Here is a 20,368-nt window from a genome sequence, read left to right as displayed (position 1 = left end):
AAACCGACAGTCTATTCCTAAGGTTGACTGATTTCATCACACCACTGATCAAACTAAATGGCGTGAATTACTGTGGGAGGACTCATCCATCCGACCTCTAAATGCAACCATTATAGAGAGTTTTTGTTCGGATTGTCCTCACCTACACGTACAGGCCAATACTTTAATACCAACCCTAAAAAGTTGGCCTGCCGTGGCTGCCAAATTCAGAGCTCATCTACTGCCCACCTATCTTAATTACCAAAAAATACCTTTCCTACCACTTCTTAACTTCTGTAGAAAACAAAGTCTGTTACTGCCTAAATGAGGCCAATTGAGGCCCATGATACCAGGACAAACAGCCTGAGCACCAAGTTTGTTCGACTAGTCCCCCGTGGATCACGGCCGGCTGGCCCGCCTTTGGAGGGTCGGAATGGCACTGTGTGCGTTTTCATTTCTGAAATTTCGACGTGGATATTATCCAAATGTTAATACACACTGTGAATTCCAAATCACCAGTGCTGAAGCCTGGCCAGTGGTGTTCCGAGAGAGAAAACGTGTACTTTCGTCTAAGACGATCCGGGAAATTAAAGATTGTTTACGGCCTTTCATTTCCCATCAAGGGCTGAACCAATGACCGCATTCAAATTGAGACTGCATGTGACGTTCTCATAGATCTACAGCAGTGTGCCATGTTTCTCAAAACCATGACACTATTCCGAAATGTAAAGATTGGCTATAGTCATATTAGGAAAAGTTTTTGATATATTCAAAGATTACGATACTCATAATGTACTTTATAAAAAATACTTCAAACAATTCCCCTATTGGTAGATTAGGCCTACACTGGAATGGCAAACCGAGCACAGCTCAAGACAAGTGTGGAGCAAGATGAGAAGCAAACGGACTGCCGAAACTTAGAAAGCGCTCTGCTTTAGACTAGGCACAGATACAACCCGGCATTTTGAAAGGCTTGATATAAAATCATGTTAAAAAAATGGTGCAGTTTAAAGGAATATCGCTGAAAAGTGATGACATTGCATAAACCAGTGATATAAGTTTGAATTCAAATGGGAAGCGGGAATTGCACAGCTGTGATTTGAAGTATGGATTTTGTGTCTTGTGCCAAACAAAATTACTGTTGTAGTTGGAGATCCCGTCGATAAGCTTCTTTTTTTTTAAAGTCCCCTTTTTAGGCAACCCTGCAGACCTGCATGGTAAAATTGAATGTTTCTGGTATTTTAGCTTCTTGTATATCTTAGCCCTTTGTATTTTATCCCTTTTCCAATTTTCCATTATTGTGTCTTGTCATTTTAATGTAATGAATTTTGTAGGCCTAAATTGTAAATTTAAATTGCCATGTATTTCGATGTTGCCTGAAATATTATCTAATAATAATAATAAATACTAGTTTAATGGCATGGTTCCGTGAATTTCCACCAAAATGGGAATTGCAGCTGTACAGGGCTATGATAACAGTCTTCAGTAGTTGTTCATGTGCACAGAAGAATCAATATATACGAGGGATCAACTTTGCTCGATCTCCAAAAGGCATCTTTTCGTCAGCGTCTGTAAATAGTCTGTAATGGCAATGGCTGTGCAACAGAGCCGGTTACTTGCGAGTAATCGAATGTTAGGAACCGGTTCCAGATAATGAAATCTGGTATCCGTGGGCCCTAACCAACTATCAAACAATTTGTAGTCACTTCTTAGACGCTCACAAACAAAGTTTCGAATTAATGTCATTTGTGGGGAATTTTCAAAATGAAAACAAGGCTTCATGGAAAAACAGAACATATTTCACGTTTGTGATGCTCGAGAAAGTTTTACATTTTGTATATAAAGTTTGAAATCTCAATGTACACACCTGCTGCGTGCTGCATTGAATTACCATTGTATTATCGTGCGGACCTTTATGAACGTAATGAACAGCAACTTCGGAGATTGGTATTTTTTGGGGGGCTGGGTTTCTTGAACGGGTACCCGGGTACTCGTGTTGTTGTTTTTTGGGAGGGGGGACCCGGGTCCCGCACTACCGGTAAAAACTGCACACCCCTATAGTACAGCCGTGGACGTGATTTTAGGAGGGGTGGAATTTAAATTTAGGATGCCTGTTGATAAATTCACATCCACCTCACGTGCCCTCACACAGGATCAGATTAAGCGGCCCACAAACTGGTAGTTATGTTAAACTTTGAAACTCATTCCAAGACCGTCAAAGACAATTATTTTTAAAAAGTCCCCTTACTAATTCGTTTTACTTTTGTTTTCTTTAGAATTCATAAAACGGGGTCAAAACCAAAGCGACAACTCCCTTGCCACGCAAATAGGCAATGATACTGCTAGACAAACAACTCCCCAAAAGCCTTGAAACTCTGCAGCTCCCGTCAAACATGACTGAACTGACAACAATATCGACTGTGATGAAGTGAAAATGCGGCATTTTTCGCCCATTTGTTTTTGGACAATCACTGGTTTAATTTCACGGGACAACCGGCACATGTGTAATTTACATAAACATGAACTATTTTTCTATAGTATACAGCATGCATGAGCGTTGAAGCTTGATTCTTTACACTCCCTTTTATCAAACTTCCCACTTTCACCGACCTTGCCCGTGCCATGTTTTCAGTAATGTACGATGATAAAGCAAAGTTCAAGTCAGAGACAGGCACCGAAAAAGTAGCTATGATGACAGCTACCCACGCACTTACAAATCTAACTTCTCCTCAGTTTGTACTGAATAGATTTTTCAAGCTTAAGTTACGAGTCAAACTTGTTTGAATATGATAGACATTATTTGTATAGACCTTTTACTATAGCGGGCATCTTTAAGCCCGGTTCATACTTCATGCGAAAGCGAAGCGAAGTTGACGTCATGAAACATTCGCTGCGAAATTCGTCCGAGTTGAAATGTGTTCAACTTTTGCGAATTCGCAGCGCGAATACTTGCCATGTCGTCACGAATTCGCTTTCGCTTTCGCGTCGAGTATGAACCGGGCTTGGTTCATACTTCATGAACCATCTAAGATGGCTTCTATAAAGTGGAGTGCCGTGGCCTCGTGGTCTGGAGCACTGGATTCGTGATCTGAGGGTAATTCTGCATGTTGTGAGTTCCAGTCCAGCCTGCGGCTTTGGTGCGTGTGCCCTTAGGCAAGGCGCTTTGTCACTCATTTGCCGTCAAATGGGGGTAACCTCGGTCATTTTTGAGACATATTTAACTATCACTTTTATAACAAACTTGGTGAATTAGATTTTCCCGAAAATTTAGACTAAACTCTACACTTTGGTGTTGTTTGGTGTCCAAAAATAGTACAAGGGGGTGGGCCCAAAAAAGATGTGACCAATGTTGCCTCCGTTTTGGGGCAACATTGGCCAGCCCTAATAATTCTTATGGGCAAAAAAGGTCACTTTTTAAATTGTTTCCTTCCAGGTTAAAGTAGATATAATGAACATTTGACCCTAGATTCCTTAATAAAAAAAACTCTTTTTTTTCTCAAAGGTCTCCTTAATGCCATTTGACCTTCTTGTTCCTTGACCTCTGACCTTTGACCTCTTGCAGTTTGACCTACATAAGTATCCACTTCAAATCCACAAGTGCATTAAACTTTGTAATGGCATTTTCTGAAACTAATCATATAAAATTTACTGAAGAAATCTTGTTTCACAGAGATTTATATTCACTTGTAACTAAAATACAGGTGCTGACCAAAGACCAAAGATACCCCATCTTACGGTGCTTCTCTCCACCCAGGAGTAAATGGGTACATGTGAGGGAAGAGACAATATTGTGGTTGATGTTGGCTGCCCTGCGCCGAAATGGCAGCATGGAGCTGTATACTCCCCTTGGAATGTTTCATTGGATCAAATTTGAGTAGGGTAATCATGATGAAGCGCTCTGAAACCTTATATGTATACAGCACTATATTAGCACCACATATCAGTTTTATACGCAAAAGGTCTACAGAAAAAAATGCATCTTCCTTTCATCCAATGACCAATCTTATTGAAATTGACAACATCATCATTGCCGAACAAAACGAACACATGCAGTCCGTCGAAAACAAAAACGTTGCAGAGAAAACTATGCACTTTGAAAGACTTGGGTTTTTTTTCTAAAATAATTGTGACTATACAACTCTGTTTAAGAAACAAAGTTGAAAAACTGTAGAAATTGTAGTGTGAAAACTTCTACAGTAACAGATTTTGTAAGTTCAAAGTACGTGCTCTTGATGGATGGGGCGTTGAAGGTTTCCCCTGTCACAGTGCATGCAATAACTTTCAAACTCGTGAAATAAAGTTGTACAGAACCAGCGCTTAGACGCTTTCCCTTTTTTTGCAAAACAAACTCCACGCCTTTGACGTAGGCCCTACACGTGAAGTGTACGGCCTTCAAATTTGAGACCTGCTCCACTGGTTTTACAAAATGACTCGGGATTCACTAAAGGATAAATTATCACCGCGAAAAAAAGTCTCTTGTGCAACCACTGACGTGCACGTTCCAGTTCGGCGGGCAACTCTTTTGTATTCTTGCTATTATTCCGCCCTCTGCTGCTGGGTGTTTATGAAAATCTGTCAAGTACAAACACAATAACACTATACAGTTGAAGGAGTTCAAGTTCAATCCTGTGGTTTTCCACCGTCCGATACCTTGAAATACCTCGTATTTAAAAGCTTTGTTCTGGATGCCAGCAGTTTTTGTTTTTTTTTGGTATGTGTGTGTTGACAAATTTACTGGCATCTTACGTAATGTGGGAGTCAAAAAGGCAAGGTCATAAGCTTACGTAAAGACAAAAAGTGAATTGCGTAGGAGCGACGTTAATGAGCCAATACTTTCCCAAATTCCAAAAACGACTGAGTCCTGCAGAATATCTCTCGAGCCTTGCCGAAGGTAAATGGGCAATTCCACGCGAAAGTGGACAAGACTGAAAAGTGGACAAATTATAAAATGTTCCAATCTAGGAGAACCACTATGTGGTATCAAATTACAGGGAGCAACAGGACCAACATGGAACTGCTGGTTTAATAACTGTTCTTGTTTTTGTCAAAAATATTTCGTTTGTTAAAACATTTAAGGAATCGGGTGGGCCTAACCATGTTGGCACCTTGGTTTTACATGCAAAATGCAAATTTTATTGTGAGCTCTTTCCTATTTTATTATATTTCATTGCAATTCTCCACTGGCTGATAAAAAGAATTTACAAAATATACAGACTTGTAGATTAAAAAAAGAAAATTCACAATTTAAATAAATTGTTAAGAAAGAGTTTATGCCAGATTACGGATTAAGCCAGTGAGCGGCAAGATGGAATTTGCAGTTGACTAGCATCTCTACAGAGCCATCCTACCAAACGAGATTCTATTAAAAAGGGGGGGGGCGTATGATACGTAGAAAATAAGGCCAAAGGGGAAAGCAAGGGAAAGAAGGAAGAATTTCAAAAAAGGAGGACCCGGTATGCGATACGAGAACAGAAAAAGTGTTCATGTCAACTGTCAAGTGGAAGACTGGTGTTTTCAAGGCTTCTGTTTTTAAGGCAGAGAGAATGGTTCATATTTTATGAGAAAAGAGTTCCATTATGTTGCAGTTCATCAAATTCAGATTCAATACTGTGTTAGAAATCATGAAGAGGAAGTAATGTGAGAGACGTAACATGAGGAACGGTACATGTACCTCTCTGTAATCTAATGTTCCTTACATCTAAAATACACACTGGTTTGATTCAAAAAGGGTTTCTAAACAATGTTATTTCTGTGTTGCAGACTGTTTGAAGGACTCTAAGTTTAACAACAAAATTGCAAGAATATTTCCATGTTTTTTTGTAATGTAAGTGACGACCAACAATACACAAGAAAATGATTAGGTTGAATTTGTCTTTCCATTTTTGAGTAGACCCTCTTACCCCAAGGTTGTTGTATGGCTGGTTTGATTCAGCTTGATCAAATACTTTAGAAGCAGTGAGAGGCCAAAGTAGCCTCATGCCATATACATGTAAATGTAATGAATTGAACAATGGAATTACCCTCGTATATCAACTAAACATTCAGAAATTTTGCTCCAGTCAAATTGTTTAATTTCAATCGCTAGCATAATATAAAAATGACCAGTGTTGTAGTCAAGGCCACAACCTCCGAGGCCGAGGCCAAGGCCGAGGCCACAACCTCCGAGGCCAAGGCCGAGGCCGAGGCCACAACCGCGAGGCCAAGGCCAAGGCCGAGGCCACCACCTCCGAGGCCAAGGCCGAGGCCGAGGCCAGCTATCAAAACACGTAATAAAATATAAATCACTAAAACAAGGCTAAGATTATGTTTGAGTTTTAACATCGTTTTAGTTGAATTCACTGAGTTTTGGAGTGCCTGGCTTACAAATTTACAGCTAGCAATGGGTTTCCTCTTGTAGGGAGTCCAGCAAATTTTATTTTTTAAAGAAATCCCAAGTTTTGTTTTACTGAAAGCAAATAACACAACAAAATCAATGGCGTTTGAATCAGGCTCATAGGTGTTTGCCCTTTGGAGATACCACAATTTAAATGGCCAAATTTTGAGTTTCTATTCTGTAAGATTTACATTATTTACTTTTAACATGTTTTATAAATCTTAATTTCAAAACCTATTAAAATGCTTAATATCATAGGAATCCCCATTATATAAACAACAACTTGATTATTGAATCAGGTTTTTACCACTCATGATAACCAAAAAGTTACGACCCCCCCCCCCCCCGACCTTCGCACTGTCCAGGCGCGCGCCGAGCAAACACCGCGATGCGACCAGACAATGCCAGACGGCCCGCCGTTACGCACGGGCAAAGCATAGTCCCAATCCCGCTCCACACAACGGGATAAGTGTCCACGCATTATCACTGTTAATACCGCGGTACCAGACAAAGTCTGGCAATGGCCAATCGATTCCGCTCCAAACAACACGGCAACACGGAACATGCGTGCCTGATATCACTCAGTTCATCAAAATGACCATGAATTCTCGGATCATCCGATTTGAATCCAATGGCTTCGAAGAATTTTAAGATCATGGCAAGAGGTAGGGAGTTTTGGCCGTATATCTGTGACCACGCAAAATTAGTCAATTTCAAACCGTGCTTATACATGTAATAAGTATCAACATGGCTCTAAAAATACAAAAAAAGTATTCTGGTACCACGAGGAATACTGACTCCTATTATTAAAACATTCATTCAGAACTTTGCATTAATATTCATTTGGATGGAAAAACGAATTCTGAAATCGCGCTTTCCATATCGACCATTTGCGCCAAACATTACCGTGTGAGCCGGAACTTTCATTTAAATCACCGTGTAAAAATAAAATCTACTTGATAAATCGTAACTGTTTTTATCATATCTTTATGAAAAAAAATGGTACGGACTAGTACACTCGATCGTACCCATAAAGTTCAGACTTGTACTGAAACAGTGGCCTATAAAAAGAAATGATTAAGCTTGCCGCACCTTGCCGCAAATCATTTTTTTAAGGTCGGGGTACAGAGGCGAAACAAGAAAATATTTGTACAACACTGCAACCAGACTAGTCTACTACCACATGTTATTGTACGCAGATGGGATTGGTGCCAGACTTATGTAGTCTGGCACGCGGTAACAGTTATAACGCTTGTACCGTCACGTGGAAAGCTGAAGCGCATGCAGGCTAGGCGAAGATGCTACGTACGTGAGTACGTTCAATGCAACCATTTCCATTTCATTCGTGCGTACATTGTATATGCGTTCGTTTCACGGAACCCACTGCGGCAGAATCCCGAGGGTTTGATACGGTAAAAAATTTAATTAATTAGAATAGAAAACACATCAGAATGGGCGGCCTCGAGCCGGCCTCGACCGATTCGCCGAGGCCGGAAGGCTCCGAGGCCGAGGCCAAGGCCAAGGCATTGCACCTCCGAGGCCGAGGCCGAGGCCAAGGCCATGAAAATCGGCCTCGAGGCCGGCCTCGAGGCCGAGGCCGGCCTCGAGACCTCCAACACTGAAAATGACATATGTACACAACAACACACAAGCACACTACCCATAACGTTGAGTTTGTTTTTAAATGATTTCTCAACCTAAGAAAAGAGGACTAAAATAAAAAAATAAAATTTAAACTTAAATCAGTGTGAAAGTTATTTTGCAGATAATTTACCAAAACAGACAGGAAGAGACTCATCTTGATTTTCCACTGAAAACAGACACTGTAAAAAATAAAATGCTGTACTTTTTCAAAGAAATTGAACACAGATCTTCCCTGTAATTCATTGCAGGTTGAAGGGGTATTTGTGCACGGAGTCCATAGTGCAATCGGGCGACCAGAATTAGAAGCTTTTACTGCGACGGTGTCGCGCTCACGCGCATGATGCACGCGTTTAAAGCCAGCCTCAGGTCGACCTTGCGACGGCACAGATCAGTCGGCGACTGACTTTTCAGGATCAAGCTGTGCCTGAGCTACGACCGTCGGGAACATTTCAGTCGCCGATTTTTTTTTTGCGACCTGAGTACAACTGCGACGATATTGAGACGATCGGAATTAGTCGGCGCTCAAAAAAATCAACAGTCGCAAAAGTAGAAAAAAATTTCAACTTCTACGACGACGTCGCGATCGTGTGCGCATCAAGATCATCCTTTTCAATTGTTTAGCCAATCAGCACACTACACTGGCGCTCCGCGCGTTCTGCGCAACATCACGCAGAACGCACCATATAAGGAGATTGTTTACCTACTCGCCAGAGGATATTCCATACCATACCCAAAAAAGTATTACTGAAGTAAAGAAGTGCAGTAGAATCACCAAAATATTTTTTTTCAAAACAGTGAGGGAATAAATATATTACACAACAGGTTTTAAAGATTTATCCAAATTAGCCATATTTCCACCAAAAAAAAGCCAGCTTGGTAACCATCATTTTCGAATTCAGCACCCCAAAATTAGGTATAGAATAGCTATGCCACCAACTTCTACTCGAAAACGCCTCTTCGTTTAACTTTTTTTGAAATATCGTCTACTATCCTGAAAACACCATGTAAAGGGACCAGTGGTCCTGAACATGATCGGTGCCGCGGGTTTCTATTTATCTGTTGTTATGCTTTACTATGCTACAGAAATGTGGTTATGAAATTACATTTTTAAGCAGTGGCCCATTAAAACAAACAATGCCGGACCAGATGCACTATGCAAGAACGACTACAGTTATGTCAACAACAAGCTAAGTCTTTGAAATGTCAAGGGTAAATGGGTAGATTACCCTTTCAATCTGCTTTACATCTGGTTTTACATGCAAAATGCAAATTTTATTGTGAGCTCTTTCCTATTTTATTATATTTCATTACAGTTCTCCACTGGCTGATAATTTTTTTTACAAAATATACAGAATCGTAGATTAAAAAAAGAGAATCCACAATTTAAATAAATTGTTAAGAAAGAGTTTACACCAAATTACGGATTAAGCCAGTGAGCGGCAAGATGGAATTTACAGGTGACTAGCATCTCTACAGAGCCATCCTACCACAGGAAAACGAGATGCTATTCAAAAAAGGGGCGGGGCGTACACGATAGGTGGAAAATAAGGCCGAAGGGGAAAACAAGGGAAAGAAGGAAGAATTTCCAAAAAGGGGACCCGGTATGCGATACCAGAATTGAAAAAGTGTTAATGTCAAGCGGAAGACTGGCGTTTTCAAGACTTCTGTTTTTAAGGGAGAGAGAATGGTTCATATTTTATGAGAAAAGAGTTCCTTTCTGCTGCAGTTCATCAAATTCAGATTTAATGCTGTGTTAGAAATCATGAAGAGGAAGTAATGTGAGAGACGTAACATGAGGGACGGTAAGGGCACCTCTCTGTATAAATCTAATGTTCCTTACATCTAAAATACACACTGATTTGATTCAAAAAGGGTTTTTAAACAATGTTACCTTTGTGTTTCAGACTGTTTGAGGGACTTTCACAACAAAATCGCAAGAACATTTCCATGTTTTTTTTGTAACCCGAGTGATGACCAACAAAACACAAGAAAATGATTAGGTTGAATTTGTCTTTCCATTTTTGAGTAGACCCTCTTACCCCAAGGTTGTTGTATGGCTGGTTTGATTCAGCTTGATCAAATACTTTAGAAGCAGTGAGAAGCCAAAGTAGCCTCATGCCATATACATGTAAATGTAATGAATTGAACAATGGAATTACCCTCGTATATCAACTAAACATTCAGAAATTTTGCTCCAGTCAAATTGTTTAATTTCAATCGCTAGCATAATATAAAAATGACATAATGTACACAACAACACACAAGCATACTACCCATAACGTTGAGTTTGTTTTTTTAATGATTTCATAACCAAAGAAAAAATGGACTAAAAAAAAATTCTTTTTTTTTTAAACTTAAATCAGTGTGAAAGTTATTTTGCAGATAATTTACCAAAATAGACAGGAAGAGACTCATTGATTTTTTACTGAAAACAGACACTATAAAAAATAAAATGCTGTACTTTTTCAAAGAAATTGAACACAGATCTTCCCTGTAATTCACTGGAGTCGAGGCTGGTTGAAGGGGTATTTGTGCACAGAGCCTATAGACCGCTTGCAGATGCGTTCGATAATCGACGCGCGAAGGCGCGCGACGCCATGTTGTGGGACAGGCGTATATCTATCCATGCACATTTTGTCCCATAACATGGCGTCGTGCACCTTCGCGCGTCAATTATCGATCGCGTCTGCAAGCGGTCTATAGAGCAATCGGGCGACCAGAATTAGAAGCTTTTACTGCGATGGTGTCGCGCTTACGCGCATGCTGCACGCGTTTAATGCCGGCCTCAGGTCGACCTTGCGACGGCACAGATCAGTCGGCGACTGACTTTTCAGGATCAAGCTGTGCCTGAGCTACGACCGTCGGGAACATTTCAGTCGCCGATTTTTTTTTTTTCGACCTGAGTACAACTGCGACGATATTGAGACGATCGGAATTAGTCGGCGCTCAAAAAAAATCAACAGTCGCAAAAGTAGAAAAAAATTTCAACTTCTACGACGACGTCGCGATCGTGTGCGCATCAAGATCATCCTTTTCAATTGTTTAGCCAATCAGCACACTACACTGGCGCTCCTCGCGTTCTGCGCAACATCACGCAGAACGCACCATATAAGGAGATTGTTTACCTACTCGCCAGAGGATATTCCATACCATACCCAAAAAAGTATTACTGAAGTAAAGAAGTGCAGTAGAATCACCAAAATATTTTTTTTCAAAACAGTGAGGGAATAAATATATTACACAACAGGTTTTAAAGATTTATCCAAATTAGCCATATTTCCACCAAAAAAAAGCCAGCTTGGTAACCATCATTTTCGAATTCAGCACCCCAAAATTAGGTATAGAATAGCTATGCCACCAACTTCTACTCGAAAACGCCTCTTCGTTTAACTTTTTTTGAAATATCGTCTACTATCCTGAAAACACCATGTAAAGGGACCAGTGGTCCTGAACATGATCGGTGCCGCGGGTTTCTATTTATCTGTTGTTATGCTTTACTATGCTACAGAAATGTGGTTATGAAATTACATTTTTAAGCAGTGGCCCATTAAAACAAACAATGCCGGACCAGATGCACTATGCAAGAACGACTACAGTTATGTCAACAACAAGCTAAGTCTTTGAAATGTCAAGGGTAAATGGGTAGATTACCCTTTCAATCTGCTTTACATCTGGTTTTACATGCAAAATGCAAATTTTATTGTGAGCTCTTTCCTATTTTATTATATTTCATTACAGTTCTCCACTGGCTGATAATTTTTTTTACAAAATATACAGAATCGTAGATTAAAAAAAGAGAATCCACAATTTAAATAAATTGTTAAGAAAGAGTTTACACCAAATTACGGATTAAGCCAGTGAGCGGCAAGATGGAATTTACAGGTGACTAGCATCTCTACAGAGCCATCCTACCACAGGAAAACGAGATGCTATTCAAAAAAGGGGCGGGGCGTACACGATAGGTGGAAAATAAGGCCGAAGGGGAAAACAAGGGAAAGAAGGAAGAATTTCCAAAAAGGGGACCCGGTATGCGATACCAGAATTGAAAAAGTGTTAATGTCAAGCGGAAGACTGGCGTTTTCAAGACTTCTGTTTTTAAGGGAGAGAGAATGGTTCATATTTTATGAGAAAAGAGTTCCTTTCTGCTGCAGTTCATCAAATTCAGATTTAATGCTGTGTTAGAAATCATGAAGAGGAAGTAATGTGAGAGACGTAACATGAGGGACGGTAAGGGCACCTCTCTGTATAAATCTAATGTTCCTTACATCTAAAATACACACTGATTTGATTCAAAAAGGGTTTTTAAACAATGTTACCTTTGTGTTTCAGACTGTTTGAGGGACTTTCACAACAAAATCGCAAGAACATTTCCATGTTTTTTTTGTAACCCGAGTGATGACCAACAAAACACAAGTAAATGAATAGGTTGAATTTGTCTTTCCATTTTTGAGTAGACCCTCTTACCCCAAGGTTGTTGTATGGCTGGTTTGATTCAGCTTGATCAAATACTTTAGAAGCAGTGAGAGGCCAAAGTAGCCTCATGCCATATACATGTAAATGTAATGAATTGAACAATGGAATTACCCTCGTATATCAACTAAACATTCAGAAGTTTTGCTCCAGTCAAATTGTTTAACTTCAATCGCTAGCATAATATAAAAATGACATATGTACACAACAACACACAAGCACAATAACCCATAACGTTGAGTTTGTTTTTTAAATGATTTCATAACCAAAGAAAAATGGACTAAAATAAAATTCTTTTTTCTTTAAACTTAAATCAGTGTGAAAGTTATTTTGCAGATAATTTACCAAAATAGACAGGAAGAGACTCATCTTGATTTTTTACTGAAAACAGACACTATAAAAAATAAAATGCTGCACTTTTTCAAAGAAAATGAACACAGATCTTCCCTGTAATTCATTGCAGGTTGAAGGGGTATTTGTGCACGGAGCCCATAGTGCAATCGGGCGACCAGAATTAGAAGCTTTTACTGCGACGGTGTCGCGCTCACGCGCATGATGCACGCGTTTAAAGCCAGCCTCAGGTCGACCTTGCGACGGCACAGATCAGTCGGCGACTGACTTTTCAGGATCAAGCTGTGCCTGAGCTACGACCGTCGGGAACATTTCAGTCGCCGATTTTTTTTGCGACCTGAGTACAACTGGGACGATATTGAGACGATCGGAATTAGTTGGCGCTAAAAAAAAATTCAACAGTCGCAAGAGTAGAAAAATTTCAACTTCTACGACGACGTCGCGATCGTGTGCGCATCAAGATCATCCTTTTAAACTGTTTAGCCAATCAGCACACTACACTGGCGCTCCGCGCGATTGTTTACCTACTCGCAAGAGGATATTCCATACCATACCAATAAAAGTATTACTGAAGTAAAGAAGTGCGGTAGAATCACCAAAATATTTTTTTCAAAACAGTGAGGGAACAAATATATTACACAACAGGTTTTAAAGATTTATCAAAATTATCCAAATTAGCCATATTTCCACACAAAAAAGCCAGCTCGGTAACCATCATTTTCGAATTCAGCACCCCAAAATTAGGTATAGAATAGCTATGCCACCAACTTCTACTTGAAAATGCCTCTTCTTTTATTTTTTTTTTAAATATCGTCTAGACTATCCTGAAAACACTATGTAAAGGGACCAGTGGTCCTGAACATGATCGGTGCCGCGGGTTTCTATTTATCTGTTGTTATGCTTTACTATGCTACAGAAATGTGGTTATGAAATTACATTTTTAAGCAGTGGCCCATTAAAACAAACAAGGCCGGACCGGATGCACTATGCAAGAACGACTACAGTTATGTCAACAACAAGCTAGTCTTTGAAATGTCAAGGGTAAATGGGTAGATTACCCTTTCAATCTGCTTTGGGTGTTATCGAAGTAACATCTCACCCTGAACTAGTCTAAATGGGCGTGTGAAGAGTACACCCCCGTCCCCAGCGCGTCGGTAACCCTTTCGTAATGGATGACAACTTTCAGAGAAGAGAGATCACATTCTGAGAATTAATTTGCGGAAATTCTCTTTCTCCACCGATGTATTGTTATTTTCTACGATCCAAATTCGTCCTGATAAGCTACTGTAGTCATGCACGGAACATCATGGTCCGGTACCGTACGTAGGCCGTAGTCACTGGTTCCTGGCCCACATCATAGCTTCGATTCTGTAAGCATGCGATGGGAACCAACGAATACTGATGGCACTGCTGCCGCACGGAACATCGTACAGCGGCATGGCTTCGACGACGTGCATCACAAATGCGTCAGAATTATAGGCCCTTTCGTCAAGATTTAGCGTGTCAAGATGAAATAATATCGTGTAAACGATTATGTTATGCATGCAAATGGCGTGTGTAATATTACTGAGCGTATCGGTGGCTGAAAATGTGATCGGCAATTTGTTTTCTGCGTACGGTGAGTCATTATACTGACACTGTGACAGCTCGGTTACTTCTCCCACGCGGTCGGGGTAAAATTTCCCGTGTCGAAAGTCCAAGTGCGGACAGTGGTCACATTTGACCATTTTTCATTTTACCGTCGTCTCGGTAAAACCTTCAAAAAAAAAAGTCCAGTGCGGACACGGCTTAAGTAAAGTTTACCATTGGAAAAGTAAAACCTTGGACGTGTTTACATAACTCGTGTACATATACGTCATTACATTTCTAGACTGTTCTTTTCAAGCTACTCGGTAACTTTAAATAAATGTACTATGAGGGTTGACTATTGCACGTCGGGATAGTACATGCCAATGTACTCCAATAGGAGTGCATTGGCAGATTCTTTGACCACAGACTATCATGCTTTGACCATATGAAGAAATCAAACATATTTTCTCCATGCTTTGACCATGGAGCTATTAATACATGGACTCAGCAGCCAAGCGATTTTACCACAGACATGGCAGACTTGTTTACTTTGGTCTCATTGTTTATTGCTGACCAAACGGTTTCCTCACACCATGGCTAAGCTTTCTGCAATACCCTGTGACAGTTCTTGGAGTGTTCTCTGGTTCACTCCAAAGTATGGACAGTGGCAGACACTAGAGGGTTTTGCCAAAAAAAAATGGGCGAGTCACTTTTTTTTCCAATACTGAATTGATTTGGAGGATCAAATAGGGCAAGAGTTAAACTGTGTGTTTTTTTTTACTAAACTGTTTTGCCTATTTTTTTGCAATTCAAGTTGTGAGTGTATGTACAAGCAAAAGTTAAGGGTCGGTTGGTTTATCAGAAACACAAAATTCTTCTCCCTTTTTTGCCCAGTGAATTTAAGCTTCTTGAGATCAGGTTGGTATATAGCGGTACCTTCCTAACCAAATGATCACCTCCATGGTCCAATGTAGTCAGGTGCGGATACAAAAAAAGGAAGGGGACAGGGCGGAAAAAACTCATAAAACTGCTCTGATAGTAATAAAAATTACCAGTTATGTCCACCTGTTCGCAACAATCGGATATAAAACAATTTGACGGGCCTGACCCCCTTCCCCTTGCAAAAAAACAAAATCTTTGATACGCCCCTGGTACTGGTAGTGACTCCGGTTTGAACCTTGCCCAAGAACCAATAGTGGTTTGGGTTTTCAGTCAAGACTTGATTATGTGAGTCTCACTGGAATTTTTTGTCACCCTCCCACACCCTCCTCTAAAAGAAAAAATGATATTTCTTCCTCCCCGACATTCAACAAACTATTTTGACTATCCAGCCAACTGTCAAGTGATTATACTTTATAGCAAATAAATAATGTTACCAGGTTTTTTTATAAAAACAAAATGCTTGTTAAATGTTTAAAAAAGTTGATAAGTTGGGTCCAAGTTACTCGGACTAGCTAGAGACAGACACAGTGTTGTAGTCGAGTACTTTTTTTCCGAGTACCGAGTACTGCCGAGTACTTAGGTTGAGTGCAAATACGAGTACGAGTACTTGTACCTCCGAGTACAAGAACAGGTCTCCGAGTACGAGTACTTGTACTTACGAGTACGAGTACGAGTACTTGTAGTTGTATTTTCGAATACGGCAAATGGTTCACTGTGCGTAATTGGCCCAGGCCCAGTCAGACCGATATACAGACCTACTCACGGCTATCTGTTAAATTTGTTTGTCCGAACGTGCCCAGAGAAAAATCAGGAAACTTTGATTTCTCCGCAAGCCGTTGGCCATTTCACCATTTTCAAACTGAAAGTATCGATAAAATAAGGCTGTGGTCTACATGGTCAACATGGTCAAGCTTCAATCCCCCCCCCCCCCCCAGTACTGCTATTCGAGTACGAGTACTTTGATGCTGGAGTACAATTTCGACATGTCGAGTATGAGTACTTTGCTGCCCGAGCATGAGTACTGTCAATTCGAGTACGAGTACGAGTACTCAAAAAAAGTACTCGAGTAGCACTTGAATACGAGTACCGAGTACGAGTACTACAACACTAACAGGCCAGACTCAGTACGTCAAAACTAGAGAGACACAAACACAACGCACAGCAAATTCCTTGTGCGATTTAATTCAGAGGCAAATATCGAGATAAAAATAAACAGAGAGTTGCACTTCTTGTGCAAAGTGATCCCGTAAGTAACACCAGTAAAAACATCCAAATTGTTTGTACTTACCGCGCTTGATTTCAGCATGGATTATGTGTCAGTGACCCAGCTTTTCACCCGCTCTATCCGTGCGCGCGTACGGTAGATGTGACACAAGTGAATCCGGAAGTACGTTGAGGGGACCAGACTATTATGAAAATGCTGCCACTTGGGGGCGCTCCCAATTTCTCAATTTGCTTTACAAACAGTGACCATTTAAACAATGTAGAAAAAACCTTTTTTAGTTTTATTGAAGGTTACAAAAAAATGATTTGGCGGGGGGGGGGGACGAAAAGGGAGGGGAAAACTGTATTATAATGATCGGATAATAAACGTACAATGAACGAATTTGATTAACTTGTGTTTCGTCCTTAAAAAAAATGACTTAGGCAGTTACTGATCGCCGGAGTAGGCCTAACTTAAGCCTCACATTTTTGGGATGATTTCCAAAATATGGCCCTTGCATACCCACTCCTGCTGAAGTTGAGTTAAATTAATTAATGATAGCATAGACCTACTTTTTCAATAATTTAGGTCGCATTTAGGCCAGGTTGCAGTAGACACACTCAGTTGAAAACTTTCAATCCACCTGGCGAAAGTTTAGTCAAATGTATTGTCAATAAAGGCTCTTCCATAATGCATGGCAAGGTACGAGTGTTGATCATTGTTACATGTATAGGCATATTTCGAAAGAAAAAGGCAGTGTAGAGTGTTTGTCTGAACGGATATGGGTGAGAGAGCGCAGTACCTAGGCTTATCACATAGGCTACAAGGACACAAACAATAAACCACACGACGCCACATAATCAATTAACCTTTGAAAACGTATTGGCGCGAATCGCGGTTTGACGTACGGTTTCCGATCACCACAACAGATATGAAGGGGAAGGACGTGCTATGTTCCCTTCGGATGCCGCCCATCCCAATCTGTGAAATACACAAGGGGAAAATCGGTACGTCAGCTTCCCGACTACGTCGTGTGCCATGCTATGGCCTATAGGCCCTGCACAGCGTATTACTCGCTGATAATGGGGTGACATGGCCTGGTGGACTCATGCTCTGGTGTTTCAGAGGCAACAGTGGCGTGGGTTCAAGCCCGGTGTCACGGTCTCACTTCTCCGGCGTGCTAGCTTCTCCAAAACGGAATTTTCGCTTCAACACGCATGCACAAAATTGCGCAGTAGTGTACAATTTCGTCACTGTATTAGTGTGCTGAGTTTTTCGGGGCTGTACTTGTGTACGTAAGATATTTGTATGCATAGAATTTTCGTGGCGCGCACTATTAACTCCCAATATTAAAGACTTGAATTTGAAATGCACATTTATTTTAAGCCGTGGTTGCAAAAATAAGGACAAAATGGACCACGAACGAGCAAGGAACACGGACCAAGGAGTTCGTTCTTAATTATTCCTCCATGAACACACACATGCATGACGCTGGGAACACAAATCAGAATGCTTGCAAGACCATGGAATGACTTGACCCACAGGAAGTGTTACATAACACATTCTTGGGTGTCATCCCTCACTGTAATGGGCTTGGTAGACTTCAGAAAACAGCCCGAGGAAAAGCATGGAGGAAGGAATAGACTTCCTCCATGGGAAAAGTAAGCACAGCGGACACATGAGCATGAATCGTGCTCATGTAACGTGCACTGTAACGTGCTCAGTTATCCGCCAAATCGACCCGGAGAAGCTAGCACGCCGGAGAAGTGAGACCGTGACACCGGGCCCGGACACTTGTGCCCTTGAGCAAGGCACTTAACCATTATTGCTCCGTCCTTCGGATGGGACGTAAAGCCGTCCCGTGGGTTGTATAAATGCACATAAAAGAACCCAGCAAACACTTATCGCTAAGAGAAGGGGTTCGCCCCGGTGTTTCTGGCAGTTATCCTCATACATACACCACGAGGCTGTACGCGAAAGCCACACCAGGCGTTTGTACAGAATCTAACAGATACAGATATCCCATCTTTCGAATTCTGATCAATGCCCCAACATAACAATGGACTAATACATTTATAATAATGCACGCATGCGCATAAATGGGCCTTGCATAAGGCGAACGCAGTCCGCCTAAAAATGTATTTCTTTTTTTCAAGACTAACTTGTATAAGAATGCAGGAAACAACATGATATCGTAGATTTCAAAATTGTCCATGTACTGGGGCAAGCCCTCCGATCGACCACCTGGCAAGGCGTGCCTCCCCCTAGTATGGCACACTCACTTAACACCCCTTCATAACACACACCGTTTCCTAAAAGTTAGATCCACCCCTGTGCGAAGAAAAATGTATTGAAGGCAGCCAGCTAACTGCACTATTATACCATAGAGAAAGAACAAATAACCCAAAAAGAAGTTGGCGAATAAATGGTTGTCACCGCCGTCACACATTGTTTACCAGTGAAAAGGGAAAGTGTTTTTTTGTTGAAGGATCGAGCTTCGTGCGCTTGACCGCATATCTCTTTAGCGTCTAGTCGGCCGGGACCGGCGTAGCATGTTTGGTCGCATTGTATGCCATCAACGGTTCGCTTTGAAATACACAAAAGGCTCCCAGAACCGAGAAGTTCGTTGTTTGATAACGTTCGCACTGCCATAACTTGCAGATTGTGAAAAATAGTAGGCCTATAGAAAACTAATAATCTCCGCGTACTAACCGTGGATCCTCACAATATTATTAATTCCACTCTTAAAGATCAAGGATCAAATTCGACCTTGAATCCGCTGCAGATCTGACACTCTTCTGGGTTGAAAATGACAACATTTTGAGTAAAACCGGCATTTTTGGGGTAAAATTGAGAAGGTTAATTTTGACTCAGAAAAGTGTCCAGGTAAATTTGACTCTGGTCTTTAAAGAGTGTAAACTACATATAAATAAAACTCCCTGCTCAAATTGACCCAGAGTTTCTAGTCTTTACCCATTACCGGGTCAAAATACACACTTTCGGGTCAAACTGACTTTTAATAAAACCAAGGTTTTTTGGGTCAAAATGACCCGGAAATGTGTCATATGTTTTTCGCGGCAACGGTCACTTTTTCGACCAACATGAGTGTCAACTTTTTTCACCTGGAAAAGCGTTAACCCGGATGATCGCACATTCCAGGTCAATCTGACTAGAGCCTTTTTAGAGTGTACCATTTTCATCCTTGCGTAAGAGAGTAAGAGACAGTAATTTCAGTATTACTTCTCAGCTTGGATGATCGTTGAAAGGCGCATTTGGATGAACGGTCACAAAACTACACACTGAAAATTTGCCGTTTTCATTTCAAGGTATTATCCAAGGGTATTTTCAGGGCACGAAATTTTGCTCCTCAAAAATCGAACGGTCGGAGCGCTAAAGGCGTCATATTAGTTCCGGCCTCTCATTTTTTTTTTCAACTACGAGCCCGTATATCTTATATCAATCTAATATAATGTTGACAGTTTCGTTAAAAAAATTATATGGCTTCATTCACTGTTTAAACTTAAGAAAAATAATCGCTGACGCGTCAGATGTACACTAGCGGGGTTTTCTGTCATTTCTGGTCGTTATTGAGAGACGTGAATTTGTTTCCGCGACCGACACAATTATCTTTGAAATGTAGCTGAAATTAATATGAAGGAAAATTGTGTTAACGTCGGATGAAAGGATACATTTAACTAAGGCAAGCGAAAGAGACCGTGCGGTCTGCATGAGATGACAACCCGAGTCTTTCGCTCAAACGCCTTCCAAAATACGCACACTCTCGCCTCTGCACTGCAGCCTAAAATTGGCAAAGCTCCGGAAATAAACACGAAGAT

Source organism: Patiria miniata, unplaced genomic scaffold (genome assembly GCF_015706575.1).
Source record: "Patiria miniata isolate m_02_andy unplaced genomic scaffold, ASM1570657v1 HiC_scaffold_18, whole genome shotgun sequence".
In the NCBI taxonomy this organism is placed as follows: Eukaryota; Metazoa; Echinodermata; class Asteroidea; order Valvatida; family Asterinidae; genus Patiria; species Patiria miniata.
The sequence above is the reverse complement of the archived record's forward strand: the minus strand, read 5'-3'. Positions refer to the sequence as shown.